Source organism: Malania oleifera, chromosome 2 (genome assembly GCF_029873635.1).
Source record: "Malania oleifera isolate guangnan ecotype guangnan chromosome 2, ASM2987363v1, whole genome shotgun sequence".
Classification (NCBI taxonomy): Eukaryota; Viridiplantae; Streptophyta; class Magnoliopsida; order Santalales; family Ximeniaceae; genus Malania; species Malania oleifera.
In genome coordinates this window covers 84,680,280-84,700,727 of record NC_080418.1, presented here as the reverse complement: position 1 = coordinate 84,700,727, position 20,448 = coordinate 84,680,280, and the positions used below count along the sequence as shown (strand labels likewise).

General features: G+C 37.0%; 1 protein-coding gene across 1 annotated transcript in view; it reads left to right on the top strand.

The window, feature by feature from the left end:
- Positions 1 to 20,448, top strand: part of LOC131148270 (uncharacterized) — a 38,148-nt gene that overhangs the window by 5,169 nt on the left and 12,531 nt on the right. The window lies entirely within an intron of this gene.

Genomic DNA, 20,448 nt, shown 5'->3' with positions numbered 1-20,448 from the left:
TAGTAACTTTTGCAGTCTGTTTTTTGAATGGTTTAGTTTTTTTTGCTGATTGTGTACAGTTGGTTTGATAAAGTGTCTTGTTTGTGTTGATACATCTGTAGGTTTCGGACATCTGTTTTGGGCCTTCAATATATCAGAAATTACACAGATTTACTACACTCTTTCTTTGCAGTGTCTTCTCATGTCATACACCATGCTTGAAATGTATTTTGTAGTTAGCTATAATTCAAAACTTGCAGGAGATTGAGTTGATGCCTGATTTGTTGCCAGATAAGTTGTAGGGTTATATCATAATTTGTAGTCATTTGGTCCGTCCCTTCCCCGGACCCCGCATACGCAGGAGCTTTGTGCACCGGGCTGCCTTTTTTTTTTCAAGACTTTGAGTGAGATTTCCTAGAAATTACTGAATATGATGGAGACAACTTTGTCACTCACTTAGGGTGCTCATTGTTGGGCCATAGTATTTTTATTTTTATTTTTTTTTGCACAAGTAGACCACACTTGTTGAGTGGTATGAAAACCCCAAACTTGATGCAAATTGTGAAGTTCTTTGTTAACCATTTTGTATTGTAGGTTTATAATACCAAGAAATAAATGTTTCATCTTAAACCACATTTACTATAAAATATGCCCACCACATTGTGAAAATTTCTCAACAATATTCATTGGTGCAAATTTCATAAGGTAGTCTTTGGGAGCATGAATTTCTAGCTTTGGTTTTGGATTTGTGTGGATTTGGACAAAAATCAATACAATTCTATACTATGTTTTGCTCAAACCCACACAAATCCAAATTTAAGTCCGCAAATCCATGCTCCCAAACATAGGGTAAATTCATTTTTATGGTGAAACACCAATGGAGAACTTTAGATGTTAATAATGTAGCTACAATATTTGTTTTAGTTTGGGAAAATTTGTGGTTATTTTAGAAAGTCAGTTAGTTTAGGGTTATTTTGTGTGTTTAAGTACTTCGGGTTATTTTGTGATCTCTTGTTTTAGTTGGGGCTCTTTAATTGTAATGTTAGATGTATATGTACTTTTTTTTGTAATGTATGAAACAATTAGTTATGTTTTGAACTTGATTGCAATTTAGGGTTTGTTTGGTAACATTGCTGTTTTTGATTTTCTATTTCTGTTTTTCCATAGTGGAGAAACAGATTATAAAAATGCATTTGTTTATATTGTCAGTTTTCTGTTTTCGTTGCCAGTTTTTAGTCGTATGCGAAAAAATTGAAAACCATATTTTATGGTTTTCAGTTGTTTTGACAACCTTTTGCCAACAATTTTAATAACTAGAAATAGTTTTTTGGATTAAATTATTCATAAAGTCAATTACAAAGTACTTTTACTATTTTTCAATTGTTATGTCCAATAAAATTTTTATTTAGTAAATTTTGAAAGTGGAACAATCAAGTAAAATAATTATAATAAATTTTATTTTTATTATAGTATTTTTTTTAATGTGTATTATTTGTAATTTTATTATTTTAATCATATTTTTATAATATTAATTGATTTAAAGATGAAAATGAGCATTTTTTACTAAGTTTTTAATTTGTATTAGTTTTTCAAATGTTAACCAAACAAGTTGCTGATTTCTAGTTTTTAGTTTTTGTTTTTGGTTTTTGGTTTCCATTTTTGGTTTTCCTTTCTCTAATTTTTGACAGGGATACCAAACGGCCCCTTAGTTTCCCTCTCTCCCCCTCTGTTGTCTCTCTGCCCCTCCTCTTTCTTCTTCCTCCTTTCTTCTTCTTCCCTTCTCTTTCTGTTCAGTTCTGTTCTGCTCTCCTCCGTTATCTTTGCTGCTAGCACCCTATTTTCCTTCTCTTCTTCTCTTATCTTCTTTTCCTTCTCTTCTTCACCTCTTCTTTCTAATTCTCTCCCTTTGATCTCTCTCAATTCTCTCTCTGTTTTTGAATCTCAGTTGCTGTCCTGCATCAACTTGGTATAATCATCATGCAGGTTGTCAACTACAAATTTTCTAGAATAGTACAGTCGTGCCCTTGAGTTTCAAACTCCACTTTCCATGTATAATTTTATCACATGGCACAATTTTATCACACCTCCATCGCCATTAGAAGCAGAATGCTCTCAAACACCAACCCCTGTAGTTTCATAGCTGTCCAACCATCAGAGAAGACCCACATTCTGACTACATATTTTCCGATCACCCTATAAAATCTTACTGTTGATGGTCTTTTCTTGATACACCATCATCACCATTTGACTTACCACCCCTCGATCTACTACCAACTGGGATTTCATTGTTAAAGGAACCTCGCCTGTGGCGTACATGGCCCATGTGCCAACGATGCGCATGGGAGACAACCAGATTCTCCTGCATCTTCCAGAATCACGAGAAAATGAGTTTAGTCTATTTGGACTTTTTTTGAGATATTTTGACTTAGTCTCTGAGATATTTTGACTACCATAAGATCTTGGACTGTCAATGCAAACTTCTGAGTTTTGAAGGCCAACTAGCATTTAGATTGAGGCTGCTGTATTTTGATATTTACCGTCACAAATAGTTTTCCTTCGTGAGGTTTTGATATTGGTATGAACAAATCCAACTTTAATTGTTTGACACATATTTTTGGATGGACGAATGCAGTGCCCTAGCACCATTCTTCAAGTTTATTAGTGGAAAAATCTATAAGCATCCAAGGACCTTTGAAATCCAACTTTGTTACAGAGGACCACCTACATCTTTTAGGCTGCCCACTTGGCACACCTATTTTAGGTGTAAATTTAGGAAATTGTGCTTGTATTAGACTTTCCTTTGTATTGTGTAATTTCTTATTTTATTGGGGTTTTCACGTAAATATGCATTAGTAGTAGGGGATATAGATACTGGGCTTGTAAGTTATTTTAGCAGTTAATGATTGACTCATATTTCAGTTTCAGTTCCCATCCTTTTATCTCCTTCCTCTTCTTCCTCCTTCCTTCTTCTTCCTTTCTTCTCTGTTTCTGTCTCTCCCTGTTCTTCATTCTGTTGCTGTTCTCTGTTTTGACCTTGCTTTCTACCTGCAGCTTCTTTTTTCCCTCTTGTATTTCTTCTTCATCTCGCCTCTTGCGGTTTCTCTCCCATAATTCTCTCAATTCTCTCTCTATCCTGATATTTAGTTGATGCCCTACATCAACTTGATATCAGAGTAAAAATCGGTTCAATCCCAGCTTCCTTGTTGGTTCAATTCACCTCACCTCCTTCACCATCACATATAAACACCACAAGTTAAACATTATTTTGATTCAATTTCCATAACTTTGACTATTGTGCACAAACTGCAAGTCATATGAATCTTGCAAGGGTCAAGAACTGTAGGAAAACTTCAAACTGTTCACTTTACATAAAATTACAGTTGTACCCCTAATTTTGAAATACTAACTTCCTGGCAGCAATTCACCACACCTCCTTCACCATCACATATAAACACCACCAAAACCCCCTCCCATGCAGTTTCAAATTCACTTGACCATGGGTGTGGCCCCTCATGCCACTCGAATGTACCATGGCCTACTACCCTTCAAAATCCCATACTTTCTGAAGTTTTCTTGACAACACACCACCCTTACTAAAGCCACCACCCCTCGATTTTCTGCTAGAGTACCATCGATGGAGGCAGTTGTCAGCCCAACATGTTAGGAAATTACGAGAATTTCTCCTGCTTTCTAGATTTGTGAGAAATTGTTCCAGCCACAATAAATTGGGTTTCTCCTTAAGATATTGAAGCTAGATTGAGGAAATTTCAAGCGTTAGTTTATAATACATATTCTTGTTGGAAAATTTCAAAGCCAACACTAGATTCAGACCTATTCAGCTCTGTTTGAAGGCTGTTTTCTGAGGATTTGAGAAATTGGGAGTTGAGAAATTGCATGACTATGCTGAGAGCTTGATAATCATTGCAATTTGTGTTCAAAATCTTTGGTGAGTTAGCCAAATTCTCCCATTTATCTTGATTAATGTTTGAAGGATTAGGAAATTAATAATTTGCATCGATCCAAGTTTCTTGTTACCATTTAAAAAGAAAATCTGCCCTTTTTCATGTGAATTCCACTAGTTCATTCATTGGTTGAGCCCTTTTTTCATACCCATACTTGTCAGCTCATGTGTGTTATGTTCAATCATGTGTGTGCATTGTAGTAATTTTAGGATTAATATCAATTGTAGTCAAGTTAGTCTTAGCATCATTGTACCATATTGCATTATCCATGGCTACCAACAAAAACATTGAACACATCCCGACTAAACATGTACCAATTGATACCCAATCTTTGTCTGTTTGATTAGACATTCCAAGATTTGCTGGATCAAAATTTTGAGCACCTTACATAATAGATTGCCCAAATCATGAAGTTGTTAGGTAAAGGCTATGTTGTAGATGGCTTAGAACAATTAGTTAGGCACCCTAAAAAGACCTTATATTCAGTAAGGGTTGGCCTAGGGCATTCTTCTCACTCCAGGAGTTCCTATAGCACCTAAAAAAGATGAGTTAGATTGTAAGAAAAACCAACACCAGTTTAAACCCTCTAGCCTCATGTTAGTCAAAAGTTTGGGTTTGAGAAGGGTAGCTTCGAGAAGTTTGACAATGCAGTGTACCAACCTAATACCAGGAATTTTATCCATTCCCTTGGGCATGATCAAGAGGACTATGGAGATGTTTCAGAGATGGTCAAGAGAGATGTGCTTACCTATGATGGGAAATAAGGTCTGAATTCTTTTTAGAATAAATAAAGGAGATGGAGGATTACTTTGAGTGGTACAATGCACAGGTTGAGGACAAAGTTTGGTTTGCCAAGATGAAACTTGTGGGTACAACTAAGAGGGGTATTGGTGAACTACACAACAAACCGTATAACGGTTCGATGAACCTTGTATTGGCCAATGGGAAGTTATGAGACAAAGGTTGGAAGAGAAGTACCTCCCTCCTTCCTATAAGAACCAATTGTTTAGTAACATTTTGATCATCGACAAACCACCACTGTAGCAAGCTATATTGAGCTATTCAAGGAGCTATTGCTTAGGAGTGGTATTGTTGAGGTCATGCAACACACTATGACTAGGTTCATGAATGGTCTGTGCAGTATCATAGTTGCCATGCTAGAGGTTACTTTGCTCCAATGTCCCCAACGAGCTTTAAATTTAGAGTGTGAAACTAATGACATGCCCGATTGAATTAGGTTGTAGATGTTGTTGAGCACTCCGGAGATGAAGGCGAGCTTGTTGATGATTTTAGGGAGGATGACAACCATGTTAGTGTGGTTAGGTGTGTCTTATCCACTACTAAGGATAGTGAGAAGTGAAAACGAGCCACTATTATGACACTCTCGTTGTGGAGTTTGGAATTTAAGTTAGTCACTGATGTGTTTAGTAGCATAAATGTGATCACCAAAGCTACTCTAGGAAGATTGAACCTTAATGAAGAGCCACAACCTCGTCCTTTTAAAGTGAATTAGGTAAACAGGACAAATCTACTTGTCACTGAGAGGTGTCTTGTACCCATCCAAATGGGAGATTATAAGGATAGGTTTTGTTGCGATGTACTCCCAATGGATGTTTGTGGTCCATGTCTTGTTTGGAGTGTTCGTGATTATATGATCATGATGTAATCAATTGTGTTATAGGGAACACTTATGTGTTTAGGCTTAAAGATAATAAGACCATCTTGACCCCTACTGAGCCCACTCCCAAGGATCCCAAATTTAGGAATAGGACAACCCTTAAAGTCATAGTTCAAAGAAGCATTCACTTGGTAGACCATAGGGCTTTTGTGCAAGAGAGCTTAGAAAATAGGTGTATTTTAACAATTATAAAAGTTTAGGATCGAGAGTTTTCATGTGAGTATCTGCCTCAGCTAGGAGCATGGTTTTAAATAACGGCTGTGACCGTTACATAACGGCGTTCAAAGAAGCATTCATTTGGTAGACCATAGGGCTTTTGCGCAAGAGAGCTTAGAAAATAGGTGTGTTTTGACAATTATAAAAGTTCAGGATTGAGAGTTTCCATGTGAATATCTGCCTCAGCTAGGAGCATGGTTTTAAATAACGGCTGCAACTGTTACGTAATGCCATTATGTAACAATTTTTTGGGTTATTGATACCGTTATACACCGCGAAATTGGTGGGAAGAAAAATCATGGCCGTAGCGGCCGTTATGGACCACGACCGTTATGTAAAGGCTGCTATAGCCGTTGCGTAACCGCTACAGGATTGTTACACCAAAAAATTATTTTATTTTTTACTTTTTCTTCTCACTTTTTCCCTCTCTTTCATATATCATTCTCAATATACCAAGTGGCAAGAAGGGGAAAAAATCATGAGGATGACTATGATACAAATTTTACTATTTCTTTAAATGCTCACAATTGATGCATTAATTAACAATTTGAAAATACTTACTTGTTAGGAAAATATTTTATTTTGATAATATTAGTAATGTGATATTTATGTTCTATATTATTCGTATGTCTTATGTGTCTTATAGATTAATGGAGTGTATAATGTATTTTGTTTTATTAATTGATTTAGCACACATAAGAATTTATCACAGTTAATAACAATGAGAAGTCTAAATATGCGCGCACACGTAATTTTTCTATCAATGGTGGTTTAAAACAAATGTAAACTTGTTGCCCTTACCAAATAACTTAGTTACTCAAACTAGAGGATCCAAAATACACTAAAACTCTTTCTAAGAAGGGCTAAAAGCTTAAAACATGCAAGTGCACTAATATGCACAAGGTTGTGCGTGCTTCCAAAAAATTCACTTCCATTACACCTGCTTCCTGTTATGTAACATCTGCTACTCCCACTTCCTTTTACACCCGTTACCGGTATTACTTTGCGCTACCCACTACCGCAATTTAAAACCATGGCTAAGAGGTTTTGTTAGTTGAGTTCTTTGATGTAGTACCTAGTGAGTTATCTAGTGAGCTACCACCTGTGTGAGACAAGCATGCCATAGATCTCATTTCAGGTTGACAATGACCTAATTTGCAACATTATATAATGACTCCTAAAGAGCGTGCAGCATTGAATAGGTGGGGAGGAGAACTCTTTGACGAGTGCTTTGTGGGACAGCCTTACTCTTTGTTTAGTACCGGCTCTTCTAACTTTGAAAAAGGATGGATTTGGGAGGATCTGTGTGGGTACTAGAGCCATCAACAAAATTATGATCAAGTATAGGTTCCCTATCCCAAGCATGGTTATTAAAATCGTGATCTGGATCATAGAATCGTATGATTCTACAATCCAGATTTACCCAAACGATCCAAGTTGTAACAAAAATCGGTATAAGTAGAATCATGGTATAATTGTAAAAGAATTGGTAGAATTGTAGAATCAGAATCATAGAATTGTACGGATCCTAATTTGTTATGTGGATTGGGTCCCCCCCCCCCCTTTATTGGGCTTCAATAATATGTCCTAATACATGTTTTTCTTGGATTAAAGGCCTTGAAAGGTTTATGTGTGGTCCAAAGTCTTCAAAAACTGGGGCAAAATAGGTCTCAGCTTCCCATCGATGAACAGATTCATTAGAATCTGCACCTACTTCCCTGGAGTTCGACACCTCAGTCCTATACTCTTCATTGAAGTTCAGCAACCAGCACCTAAATTTCTCTCCTGTTTAACAACCAAAGAGCCCTCCATCTGGTGACTGGTGTTCGATCAGCAGCAGTGAGTAGTCTTGCTGTTTGATCAAAAGTTCTTTGGTGTTTGACAAGGACTGAATCCTTTGTCCTCTTCCTTTTTTGTTGTTCGACACGTACACCTCAGTCCTCTTCAACACATAGTTTCTTGTGGTTTGATCAGCATCAGCCAAGAAAAGAGCCAAGCCAGCAGGCCCAGCAGAGCTGCAGAGGTATGCTTCGAAACAGTTATGCTTCTTGAAAAGACTCAACAGTAGGCACTGTTTTTTTAGTACTTATTTTCCTTCTTTTCTTGCTCTTCTTATTTTTATTCTTTTTATTGTTTGAACTTTTTATTGGATTTTAACTTCTTATACTTCCAAGTTACTAATCAAGTTTTTAGTCGTAAGACTTGTCATAATGTTCCACATATATAATTTTTTAATATTTATTTTGCATTGAAAGTAGAATCTTACAATTCTCGATTTGATTCTATGGTTTGATGCAACGCCATGTTCATGGAGGACGATAATCCTGAAGGTTCCTGCAGTTTTTGAGGAAGTTTGAAGATTAACTTAGAGTGTTGATATATGCTAAAAAATGGGGGTTTCTATTTTCTTTTTCGTAGAATCCAAAACTTTTGAATTCTCAGTTTAGGAGAGTGGTTCTTATTTCATGTTACGCATTTTTGAGCGAAATCGATACTCTCTACGATCTGTTTGCATGGGCAAAGAGAGTGCAAAACATTTGCTAGCTATTGTGGAGGAGCTAATGTCCATTGTAATTCCTGGTAATTTTGCACGAACATTTAGAGATGGTGAGAAAGTATTTATTTTGCAGTTGGGATCCAATGCACATGGTTGTTTTTTAATGATCTCGGAACTTATACATGGCTGTCAAAAAAGATTTGTGGTGGTGCCAGAAGGAAAACTGGGCAGTGGGTGGAGAGGGTTTGGATTTCATCTACAGAAAGCCATTGCTCTTGAGACATTAACCAGCAAACAGACATGCCAATCAGCACTTAAACTCACAGGGGAGAATTCCAAAACCTTTCTGTTGGCTGTGGTGGAGGGGGGTCAGAGAGAGGATGGTGGTAGCAAGAATGGAAAGCAATTAATGCCATATTCTCAAAATTCAAAATTGAGAAATCATAGCCACGATAGTCATGATTTGGTACTGGGAAGGAACAAGCAAAATCAAAGGCTAATGTTTCGGTGGAAATTACTGAAAATGTGAGTGGTAACACAAACTCTTATGTATCTCTGAATATAAGCCTCAGATTGCATAGTAGGCCGGATGGAGAATGGGAGGTAATATGGTCCAGAGTTACTCAAGCTTAGGAAGTGGGTTGTATAGAGAAATCAAGGAAAACAATAAAAGTTTTAAGCCCAAAGCTCCCTTCAAGCCAAAGCCCATACCTAATCCCATGCCCATCTCAATCTGGCTGCCCAAACCAACACAAGCCTTTCAAAACATTAAGTCCCAGAATCCAGAATCGTCATCTTTAGCCTTGGGGAGTTCAATGAGAAGGGGCGATGTTGTGGTTCTTGATTCGAAGCAATCTGAAGTTGATCATCGGAGTGTGTCGATGCTAGCCCAGTCGATGAAATCTTCCGATGACATCGGGATTGACAGTATCGGCACCGATGAGACCGATACTGAGCTCTTAGGCTCCGACAAGACCAATATGGAGCATTTAGGCTATGATGAGGTCGATAAAGAGTACCTCGGCATCGATGAGTCAGCAAAGACATCCGATGGTGAGGAAAATTTGCAGCGAGACATTCAATTGATTCTTCAAGAACATTCCGGCAATATTTTCAGAAAGTGGGGAAATTTTGAGTAGTGGGTGCTTGAGCTGCAAGATGGAAGAAGAGTTGCAGTTCCAATTTAGATTTCTTTGCCACCTAGTGAAGTCACTGAGGGTTTAGAAGGGCAAAACCAATTGTCCTTGGTTCCGTTGAAGCCTGCAGATACTTTGGAGGTGTTACTAGCTCAGTTTGATGGGAATGATGTACTTGTGGAGGATTGGGCCTCGGACAATGATACAGAGGTTGCTAAGCTACCTAACAAAAGGGGTTTGTCACCTTTAGTAGTGGAATCACTAGCTTATTCTTTACCCTTGACTATGGAAGGATAGGAAGTTGTCAATGTGGAGAGCCAAGTGAGGGACGTACCTTATTCTGAGTGGTTCCAAAGAAGATCTAAAGGGTTTGACAACTTTATGGGCACGTCCTTACAAGGTTTGGAAAATCAAGTTACCACTTTTTTGTTAGCTGTTGAGGCTCAATTACACCGTGGGGCTATTGTGGAAAAAAATGCACGTGACTTAAAGAGAACTGGTGCGAAAGGTTTAAGAGAATTGAAAGGTTTATTTTGTTCAATTAATTATGGTTCTACTTCATCTAGACGCAATGGTTTTAATAGGGAGCGGGCTGTTTCTAAATGAATCTGAAGATACTTTCAGGATTGAATAAGGTTGAGAAGAGGCTTCAGATTCGTAATTTGTTGCGTACATGGAAACCTGATATTGTATGTTTGCAGGAGACTAAACTTGAATGGATTACTAGAAGAATTGTCTAAAGTATATGGAGTTGTCCATATGTAGACTGGTTTTACTTGGGTTCAGAAGGTGCTTCTGGAGGTATTGTCCTAATGTGGGATCGAAGGGTAGTGGAAAAGGTGGAGGAAGCAATGGGGTATTTTTCTGTTTCATGCAAATTTAAAAATGTTGGTGATCAATTTGAGTGGGCTTTCACAGGCGTTTATGGGCCAAATTTGAACAAGAGGTGTAGGAAAATGTGGGAGGAGCTGACAGGGCTGATTAGTTGGTGGGATTTGCCATGGTGCCTAGGAGGTGATTTTAATATAATCTGCTTCCCATCAGAAAAACTAGGGGCTGTAAGTTATGATTGGGCTATGCATGAAATTTTGGATTTTATCTCTTTTCATGGGCTGGATATATCTATGGAAGGAGGCCTTTACACCTAATCCAATTCTTCCTCCGCTTCTAGAATAGATTGGTTTCTTTTCTCTCCATTCTTGGCGTAGCACTTCATTCAATTTTCACAGAGAAGACTGTCCAAAATGCTTTCTGATCACTACCCTATTCTGTTGGAGGGGGGAGTCAGCGGAGAGGTAGAACTCCTTTTCGCTTTGAAAATATGTGGTTGAGGGTGGAGAACTTTGTGGATCAAGTGAAGGAGTGGTGGGCATCCTATTCGTTCTAAGGAAATCCTAGTTTCATACTAGCTAAGAAATTGGCAACTTTGAAGTTGGATTTAGAAAGTGGAACGAGGCGAAATTTGGGAATGTCACTGTTAAGATACAGAAACTTTGGAACAAATTGAATGACTTGGATGTTAGAGAGGAAACTCATCTTTTAACAGCTGAGGAAAAGTTAGAACAAGCTACTCTCCACACCGATATTGAAAAGCTCACTCTTTTAGAAGAGATTAGTTGGAGGCAGAAGTCTAGGGTGCTACATTTGAAGGAGGGGGATGCAAATACCAAATTTTTCCATAGAATGGCTAATTCTAATAGAAGAAATAATGGTATTGAGAGCCTTGTGGTTGATGGTGCCTTGTCTTCCGATCAAGGTATGATTGTTGATTACATCACTCAATTTTTCATGAATTTATACTCTTGAGCAACAAGTTAGTCGATCATTCCCAGAATTCTTAGTATTTCCAAGAATATTCGGTGATAATGCAGATTGGCTAGATAGACCATTTGAGGAGGCAGAAATTTTTGATGTCATCCAAAATTTTAATGGTGATAAATTGCCTGGACCAAATGGATTTACAATGGCTTTCTTCGAAGCTTGTTGGGGGATTCTCAAACTTGATCTTATGGCTGTGTTCCATCATTTTTTCGATAAAGGTCAGTTTGAGAAAAGCCTGAATGCTACTTTCATCACTCTCATCCCTAAAAAAAATGAAGCAATTGGAGTAAAGGATTTTCACCCTATTAGTCTTGTTGGGGGGGTTTATAAGATCACTGCTAAGGTCTTAGACACCAGACTTCGCATGGTTATGGAAGATATAATTTCAACATCCCATAGTGCTTTTGTGAGGAATAGGCAGATTCTTAACCCTGTACTTATTGCTAATGAATGCCTTGATGGTAGATTGAAAAATGGGATGCCAGGGCTTCTTTGCAAATTAGATGTTGAGAAGGCTTTTGATCCTGTAAATTGGGGTTTTCTTATGCAGTTACTAGAACGGGGTGGGTTCTCTGCAAAATGGAGGCGCTGGATTTTCTTTTGTATATCTACAGTTCATTCTCCATTTTGATAAATGGCACTCCTTGTGGATTTTTTGAGAGCTCTAGGGGGTTGAGACAAGGTGACCCACTATCTCCTTTGTTGTTTGTCTTGGTTATGGAAGCCCTGGGGAGAATGTTGGATAAAGCTGTCCATGATGGTCACATGTCAGGCTTTGGTGTGGGATGTATAGAGGGAAGAGCTTTGGTGGTGTCTCATCTTCTCTTTGCGGATGACACTAATTCTTTGTGATGCTGATCTAGATCAGATTTTGTTTCTACGTGTGATACTTATGTGGTTTGAGGCGGTCTCTGGTTTAAAGATAAATTTGGGCAAGTCAGAGTTGGTTCCTGTTGGTACGGTGTTTAATTTTGACTTATTCTTGCACGTCCTTGGCTGTAAACAAGGTAATCTTCCTATGAAATATTTGGGTCTTCCTTTGGGAGCCAAATTCAAGGATAAGACAATATGGAACCCAATTTTGGAGAAGATAGAACGAAGGTTAGCAGGGTGGAAATGTTTGTACTTATCTAAGGGAGGTAGAGTCACGTTAATTAAAAGCACTCTATCTAATTTACCCACTTACATTCTATCTTTATTTCCTATTCCTGCTGCTGTGGCTAACCGTATTGAGAAACTTCAAAGGAATTTTTAATGGGGTGGCATTGGTGATGAACCAAAATTCCATTTGGTAAAATGGGATACTGTTTGCTATCCCATTTCTTCAGGTGGTTTGGGGATAAGGAAGGTAAGACAGTTTAATGAAGCTTTGCTTGGGAAGTGGTTATGGAGATTTGGGATGGAGAAGGTTGCTCTTTGGAGGCAAGTGATAGAGGTGAAATACGGCTGCGAATGGGGTGGTTGGTGTGCTAGGCTTGTTAATGGTCCAGATGGTGTTGGCTTGTGGAAAAATATTAGTCGGGGTTGGTCTTCTTTTTCTTGCCACGTTCTATATGATATTGGAAATGGGTCTAAGGTGAAATTTTGGCAAGACCATTGGTGTGGTGAGACATCTCTTGCAATCAGCTATCCTGATTTGTATAGATTTTTCCGAGATAAAGAAGCTAGCGTGGCTGAGCTTATGAAGTTTGATAATGGAGTCTTGTTTTGGGATGTAAGTTTCCTTAGGGGTATGCATCTTCGGGAATTAGAGGCCTTGGCTGGTTTTATGGATACCATATATGGTGCTTCGGTGAAGGGGTTTGGTGAGGATAAGATGTGCTCCAATATGGAAGCACCATAATGGTGCTTCGGTGAAGGGGTCTGGAAATATGGAAGCACCATATATGGTGCTTCGGTGAAGGGGTCTGGTGAAGGGATCTGATAGAGAGAAGGGCTTCTTGTTTAAAGGTTATTATGGAATTTTAGTGGGCTCCAAATATTGTGGCTTTCCTTGGAAAAGTATTTGGAAGCAGAAAATTCCATCTAGAGTAGCTTTTTTCGTCTGGACTGCTGCTTTAAGGAAATGCTTAATGATTGACAACTTACAAAAAAGAAAGGTTTGGATATTGGATTGGTGCTACATGTGCAACTGTAATAATGAGACTTTTGATCATCTTTTTATTCATTGTCCAGTTGCAATGGACTTGTGGGTTATGGCATTTGGTTTGTTTGGAGTGAGCTGGGTTATACCGCAATCTGTAGTGGGACTTCTAGCATGTTGGCAAGGCAGCTTTGGTTGTTATCGAAATGGGTTTATTTGGTTGATGGTTCCTCATTGTTTATTGTGCTGTCTTTGGAGGGAGAGAAATAGTAGGTGTTTTGAAGATAAGGAAAGATCCATTTCAGACCTGAAGCCATTTTTCTTTACAACTTTGATGGATTTGTTGGCTGCTTTGCGAAACCAATCATTTGCTTCTATTTTTAATTTACTAGATTCTTGTAATTTCTGTTTTTGATTTGTTTACCCCATGTACACTCCTTGTGTAATTGGTGTTCATTTTTGTTATCAATAAACTTATTACTTATAAAAAAAAAAAAGTTTCGAACAATCCCACTTAGAATCCTGATTCTAACAACCTTGATCCCTAGACTTGAGTATATGTTTGCTACGCTAGTTGGTTGTAGTTGGTACTCCAAGATTGACTTGTGCAATGAGTATACCAATTTAGAATTAGACAAGATGAGTGGAAAACGAACTTAAGACCTAGGATGGTTGGAATATCTATGCTCTCAATATTTTTATGAGGGTTAAGTCATGTTGCAGCCATTCATAAGGAAAGTTCCTAGTGGTTTATTTTGATGATATAGTGGTCTACAATAATACTAGGGTGGAGCACCTGATATAGCATTATAAGGTTTCTGTTGCTTTGAGGGGAGCAAATTGTTTTTAAGAAGTGCAACTTCTTGCAGTCTAGTGGGCTCATTCCTGATTTTGTGGTCATTTCATAGAGAATAGCCATTGAGCCTGACAATGTTAGAACCATTAGAGAGTAGCCCGAGCCTAAAACTATTATTGAGGTTTGTTGCATTCGTGGCCTAGCTACTTTCTATAGGCAATTCATAAGGCATTATGGCATCATCATGGATCCCATCACTAAGTTTTTGAAGAAAGGGGAGTTTATGGACCCCTTTATTGGGTGGCTTTTGATCACTTCGTTTGGGAATTGCATGCTGGAGAGCTGGTCATCTAGGAAGGGATAAAAATATTGCCTTAGTTGAGGATATGTTTTAATGGTCTTCCTTGAAGAGCAATGTTGCTAGGACAAAGACATGTGAGACAAATCTAGGGGACGCAACATTGGTCTTTAAATTATACCCCTCTTCCCTAGCCACACATACCTTGGAGAGACGTAAGTACAAATTTTGTTCTTAAGACTCCTTAAAATAGTTAAGGACATGATTCCATATTTATTTATTTTTTGTAGGGTTTCCAAGATGCCACATTTCATCCCATGTAATAAAACTTTTGATGCATATCGTGTGGCTAAATTGTTCTTTAAAGAGGTTGTCAAATTGCATGAGTTGCCAACTTCCATAGTGTTTGATAGGGATATCAAATTTTTGAGTGTGTACACAGTTACAAATCCCATTCATCCATTGATCTTGTTCCTTTGCCACCAAATTTTTGAGGGCACATTCAATCTTTTGTTCGTTACATTCATGTGTGCATGCAAGGTTAGGCGAAATTTTTGCATGGGTAATATGGATTACAAGCTTGCTGCTTGTATGCATCATAGAATTAGAGACTTTAATATAGGCAAAGGACTTAAATTTCGGTCAAAATGTCGAAAATTTGAAATTTCGAATTTCGTTGGGTCCTGAAATGAAATTGAGAAACATATTCGATTTTGCAGAAATTCAACCAAAATTTTGAGATTTCGAATGAAATTTTGAAAATTTCAAAATTTTGGCTGTTCTTCCGAAATTTTCTGGAAATCATGGGGGAAAAAAAGAAAAAATTTGGAGGGGGAAATTTTAGTGCTGCTCTCTGCTTTTGTTTTGTTTTTCCCATGTGATTTGTTGGCTCTTTTTTGTGCAACCCACGAGTTTATAGTGGAGACCGGAGAGATTTGAGTCAAATCTCAGTTCACTACTTTATTTACTAGATGAGTCATGACAAAGAAAAAAGGGATCTTGTAGAGATGCTCTGCAGATGCAAGCCAGCTATTCCACAAATTCATCAAGAGGCTGAAGACCTTACCGGCTATCAATGAAAATATCTACACAACAATGCAAACAAAAGGAAATTTTTTTCTATAAATCAGCTTGTAGCATGCATTAGGATACATACCTCAAGGTCCTTGACAAAAAGCTTCTTCTTCTTCCACCTTCCACCTTCAAACTTAAAAAAAACCCCTAGATTTCAGCTGCCTCCTGCCTCCACCTTCAAACTCCGGAAAGCCCTAGCCTTCGGCTCCCCTCCGGTGCTCCAACCCTTTGACCCTCTCCCTCTAGCCTTTGGCTTCACCCTCCACCTCCATCTCCCAAATCACAGCCAGCAGCAGCACCTCCTCCAATTGCTGCAATCTTCCTCTTACAGAGCTGCGAACACGATCAAGTTGAGACTCGAGTCCATGAGTAGCAACACAAAAAAGAAAGGCAAAGCTGGTTGCTTGGTTTTTAAGTTTTAACTTTTAAGTTTTAAGTTTCTTATTTTTTTTTACTTACTTAAAATCTCCTTCCTCCCCAATATATTTATGAGATTGCCCCTCCTTAGATACATTTTCCCTATTCTCCCATTTACCCCCTTAATCCTAGATTGCTAGTAAATGGTAAGTTTAGTAGCTAAATAAAATTAAAGTAATTTACTATTTATTAGCTTATTATAGTATAAATTATTTCATTTATTTGAATAACTAATAGTAATTTTTGTAAAAATCATCATTAATTTTGTAATTTTAATTTAATGATTTAATATTTCTGTTAGTTATTAATTTATCTTGATTTAGCATCTAAATAATTTTCTTTTAAAATTGTAGAGTAACATCTAAATAATTTTCTTTTAAAATTTTAGAGTAATTTAACACCTAATCATTATAGCCTAGTAATTAAATAAATTGAAGTAATTTACTACTTATTAGCTTATTATTGTTGAGATTATTTCATTTATTTGACTAATTTAATTTCCATAATGTATTAGTAATTTTTTAAATTATCATTAAATTTCGTAAATTTAATTTAATATTTTAATGTTTGACTTATTTATTAATTTATATTGATAAAACATCTTAAATAATTCCTTTTTAGAATTATTGACTAATTTAACACTTAATTATTGATTCATTGTAACCTTGTAGGAAAGTAAAATTATTGGCAAAAATGTCTGAAGGAAGAAAACAAGATCCAACATGGGAACATGGGTACCCAATGCCCAACGTAAAGAATGGATTTTTTTGCAAATATTGTGGAATACAAATGAAGAGTGGTGGTGCAACAAGATTAAAAATGCACTTGGCAAATTATGATCCACAACATAATATAAAATTTTGCGACAAAGTACCTCCAGAAGTTAAACAAGAAATGAAAATTATTTTGGAAAGAAAAACAGCAGTTAAGGCAAAGAAAATAGAAAAAATGGAGGAAATAAAAAATGAATTGTGTGGGAACTTGATGCAGCCACAAGAAATTGATGAAGATGACGATGTTGATGATTTTACATTCCCATCTGACATTTCTCCCTATGAAAGGTTTGCATACCGTCGAGCATTCGAAGCTTCAAAACAAACGGAATGGGAAAGAGACCAATCTCATGGGTTTGCAGGTAACCAACAAGGAGGCAGTTCTGGCGTTGGTAGCTGTGGAGGGTGACCTCTGATGAGGCGAATTCAAAGTGTGAGAGAGGCAGAAACAGAGCCATATATTTCAAAGCCTTCTCAATATTATAAGTCAGACGTGACAAAACAAAAAAGCTTGAAAAATTTATTTAGAGGTAAAATGTTGATTTCAAAGTTTTTTGTATACGATAATGTTCCCCCTAAGAAGACAAAGTCACCTCATTTTAAAAACATGGTGTGGGGTTACCAAGCAGTTGGAATGAGAGTCTATCCACCGACACCCTATGAAATTAGAACTCAATACCTTGATTTAGAGGTAAAAGAAATGGAAGACGACGTCGAAGAAGTGAAGAGAAAGTGGGCCACGTATGACTGCACTGTAGTGTGTGATGGATGGACGAGCCCTATAAAATTATCCATCATAAATTTCATGGCTTTCTTGAAAGAGAGCACAATTTTTCTAAAGTCAGTAGATGCTTATGACAAAATAAAAGATCATGAATTAATGACTATATTCCCTGATTAAAACATGTTGTGCAAGAGGTAGGAAAGCAACATATGTCTAGGTGGTGACCGATAATGACAGCGCCTACAAGAACGTGGGTCTAAAATTAATGAAAAAATTCAACTTGTATTGGACTCCTTGCGCTACCCATTGTATTGATCTCATTTTTTAGGAGATCGGAAAAAGTGAGGCAATAAGTTCAATGATCTTGCAAGGGAGATAAATCACTAATTTTATATATAACCATGGATGGTTGCTTGCTAAACTGAGGTAGCACTATCAAGAGGATATTGTGTGTCGAGGAGTCACACGATTTGCTACAAACTACATTGCCCTTGATAGCTTACAAAAAATAGAGTAGGCTTAAAATATCTATCACATTTGATGAATAGGTTGAGTATGCTATTAGTCGAACAAAATTGGGTAGAGAAATTAAAAGCACAGTTCTTAACCATCAATTTTGGGATAGAACGGAAAAAGTTTGTAAGATTTATGAGTTTATATATCGAGTATTGTGTATAGTCGATAGTAAATTGTGACCAACATTAGGAGTTGTGTTTGAAGCAATAAGGGGGATGAAAGAGGCCATTGAAGTAGGTGCAAGAAGTGCAAGATGGGTTTTAAAAGTAATCAATGACTGGTGGGGGAGAACCCTTGAACATCCTCTTCACATAGCAGGTATAAAATATTTATTAATTTCAAGAAATTCATATGTCAAATTACTTATTAGTTATTATATATTTATATTTTACTTTAATTGATTAACAGCTTATTTTTTAAATCCAAAATGTCAATACAAAGGTGGTGTTGGGGAAGATCCTTATTTGCTTGATGCACTTCATTAAGTTTTTAACACTCTTGAGCCACATTCCTCTGGCCTAGATCAAATTGGAAATGAGGTATATTTTCAAAATAAAAATTAAATAAAATAAGTTTTAATCCATGTTTAATTGTTTAATAACAATTTTTGTTTGAGATTATTCTATTTAAAGATGTGAAAATAAGCTTCGAAGAAGCAACTGCTAAAGTAGCTAGGGCAGCCATGGCAATTGGTAAGTATATAAAAATATACAATACAATTATAAACTTCAAGTACAATCTACTAAATACAGACTTATGTTATTAAAATATCTTGCACAACTGATTGGTGGATGATGTATGGATCAAATGCTCCAATCTTAAGGAAGCTAGCATTATGCATTTGGTCACAAACTACATCTTCATCACTTGTGAATGAAATTGGAGCACATTTGCACTCATTCACACAACAAATAAATAGACTAGCCTACACCAGACTTCAGCAACTTGTTTTTTGTTATTACAACATGAAACTTCGAATAAGAGATATGAAGGCCAAAATGGACAAAGTGGCTGAACAAGATCCCCTGGACCTTCTTGACATATTAGTTGAATTGGGTGATGAGGATGATTATCCACTTTTCCAGTGGATTAGACCATCCCATCTTGATGAACAAGATGGAAGTCCCCACCCACGAATGGCCAAGCATGCATGAGATGACTTTGACATTGATGTTAATCAAGTAATGATAGAAGTAATATCTAGCAGTGATGATTTACTAATGAATCTTGGGTCTAAATATGGAACTTCATTCACTATGCCCCCTGGTGGTGATGATGATAATGTCGACAACGATGTTGGTGGTGACGGATCTAACCCCGGCCGTAGTAGTGGGCAAGGTGGTGATGGTGGGGACTATTGAGGAAATGAAGGATGACAAGATTATAGACCAGAAGTGGAATATACACATCCTTCCTAACTAGAAGATGAGGGTCCACAAAGAGAAACACGTCCAGTTGATAGGCAGTATAGCCATAAAAAGGGAAAAGGGAAGATGCATCAAATAGAAGAGGAGACCTTTTTCTTAGTTTGGAATCTATGAGTATAGGAACAGAACATGATTCTAATAGTTATAGTGGTTATGAATCTACACATAACGGTTCCTCACAATCTACATATGGCCGACCATTTCCATATGCATATGAGCAGACACAATAATATGGAAATTGGCAACCACCTGCCTATGGGTATGGACAAACAAACCAAGAATATGGGTATGACTAGTATGCAAATGCAAAACAATCCTATGGACATACACAACAAGTAGAACCTGCAAGAAGATATCCTAGTACAGGAAGATCTTCGGACTATGGAGGAATATGAACAGCACATGTACACCTATACTCAATACTTTGGAAATTATATGACATGGAGTGATTATTGTAAACAATATATGTCATCTTGAAATCCCAATGATAGGGATAGGAGAGATGACTTTGAGCCACCAAGAAACTCCATGTGGTATTAGATCATTAAATGTATGATATTTATTGAAAATGTAGTTGTTTAAAATGATAATTTGTTGGCATCAAAGAAATAACTTCAAAACCTTATAATCATTTGAATGTTCTTCACTTCATAGCTTATTTCGCGATACGTAGATTAATATCCTGCACACTAAAAACTTGTCATATATGCATTTTTTTAAATGTATTTTGATACCATATTAAGCATAATCATCTATTTTAATATTTCCTAAAGTTTTATTGTAAATTTTCATCATTTACTATAATTTTCCGTAATTTCTTTAAATCGAAATCGAAATCGAAATTTCTATAAATCGAGACCATTGAAATTTCCATTGAAATCGAAATTTAAGTCCTTGAATATAGGTGATAGCATCATGTTTGCACTAGACTTGGACGATACCCTGGAAATTCATTTAAAAAGTTCTATGGTCGTGCTGTTGATTCTTTCTCCATTCTTAAGAAACTTGGACCTTTGCGTATTTACAGTATTTGCATACTCATATGACCATT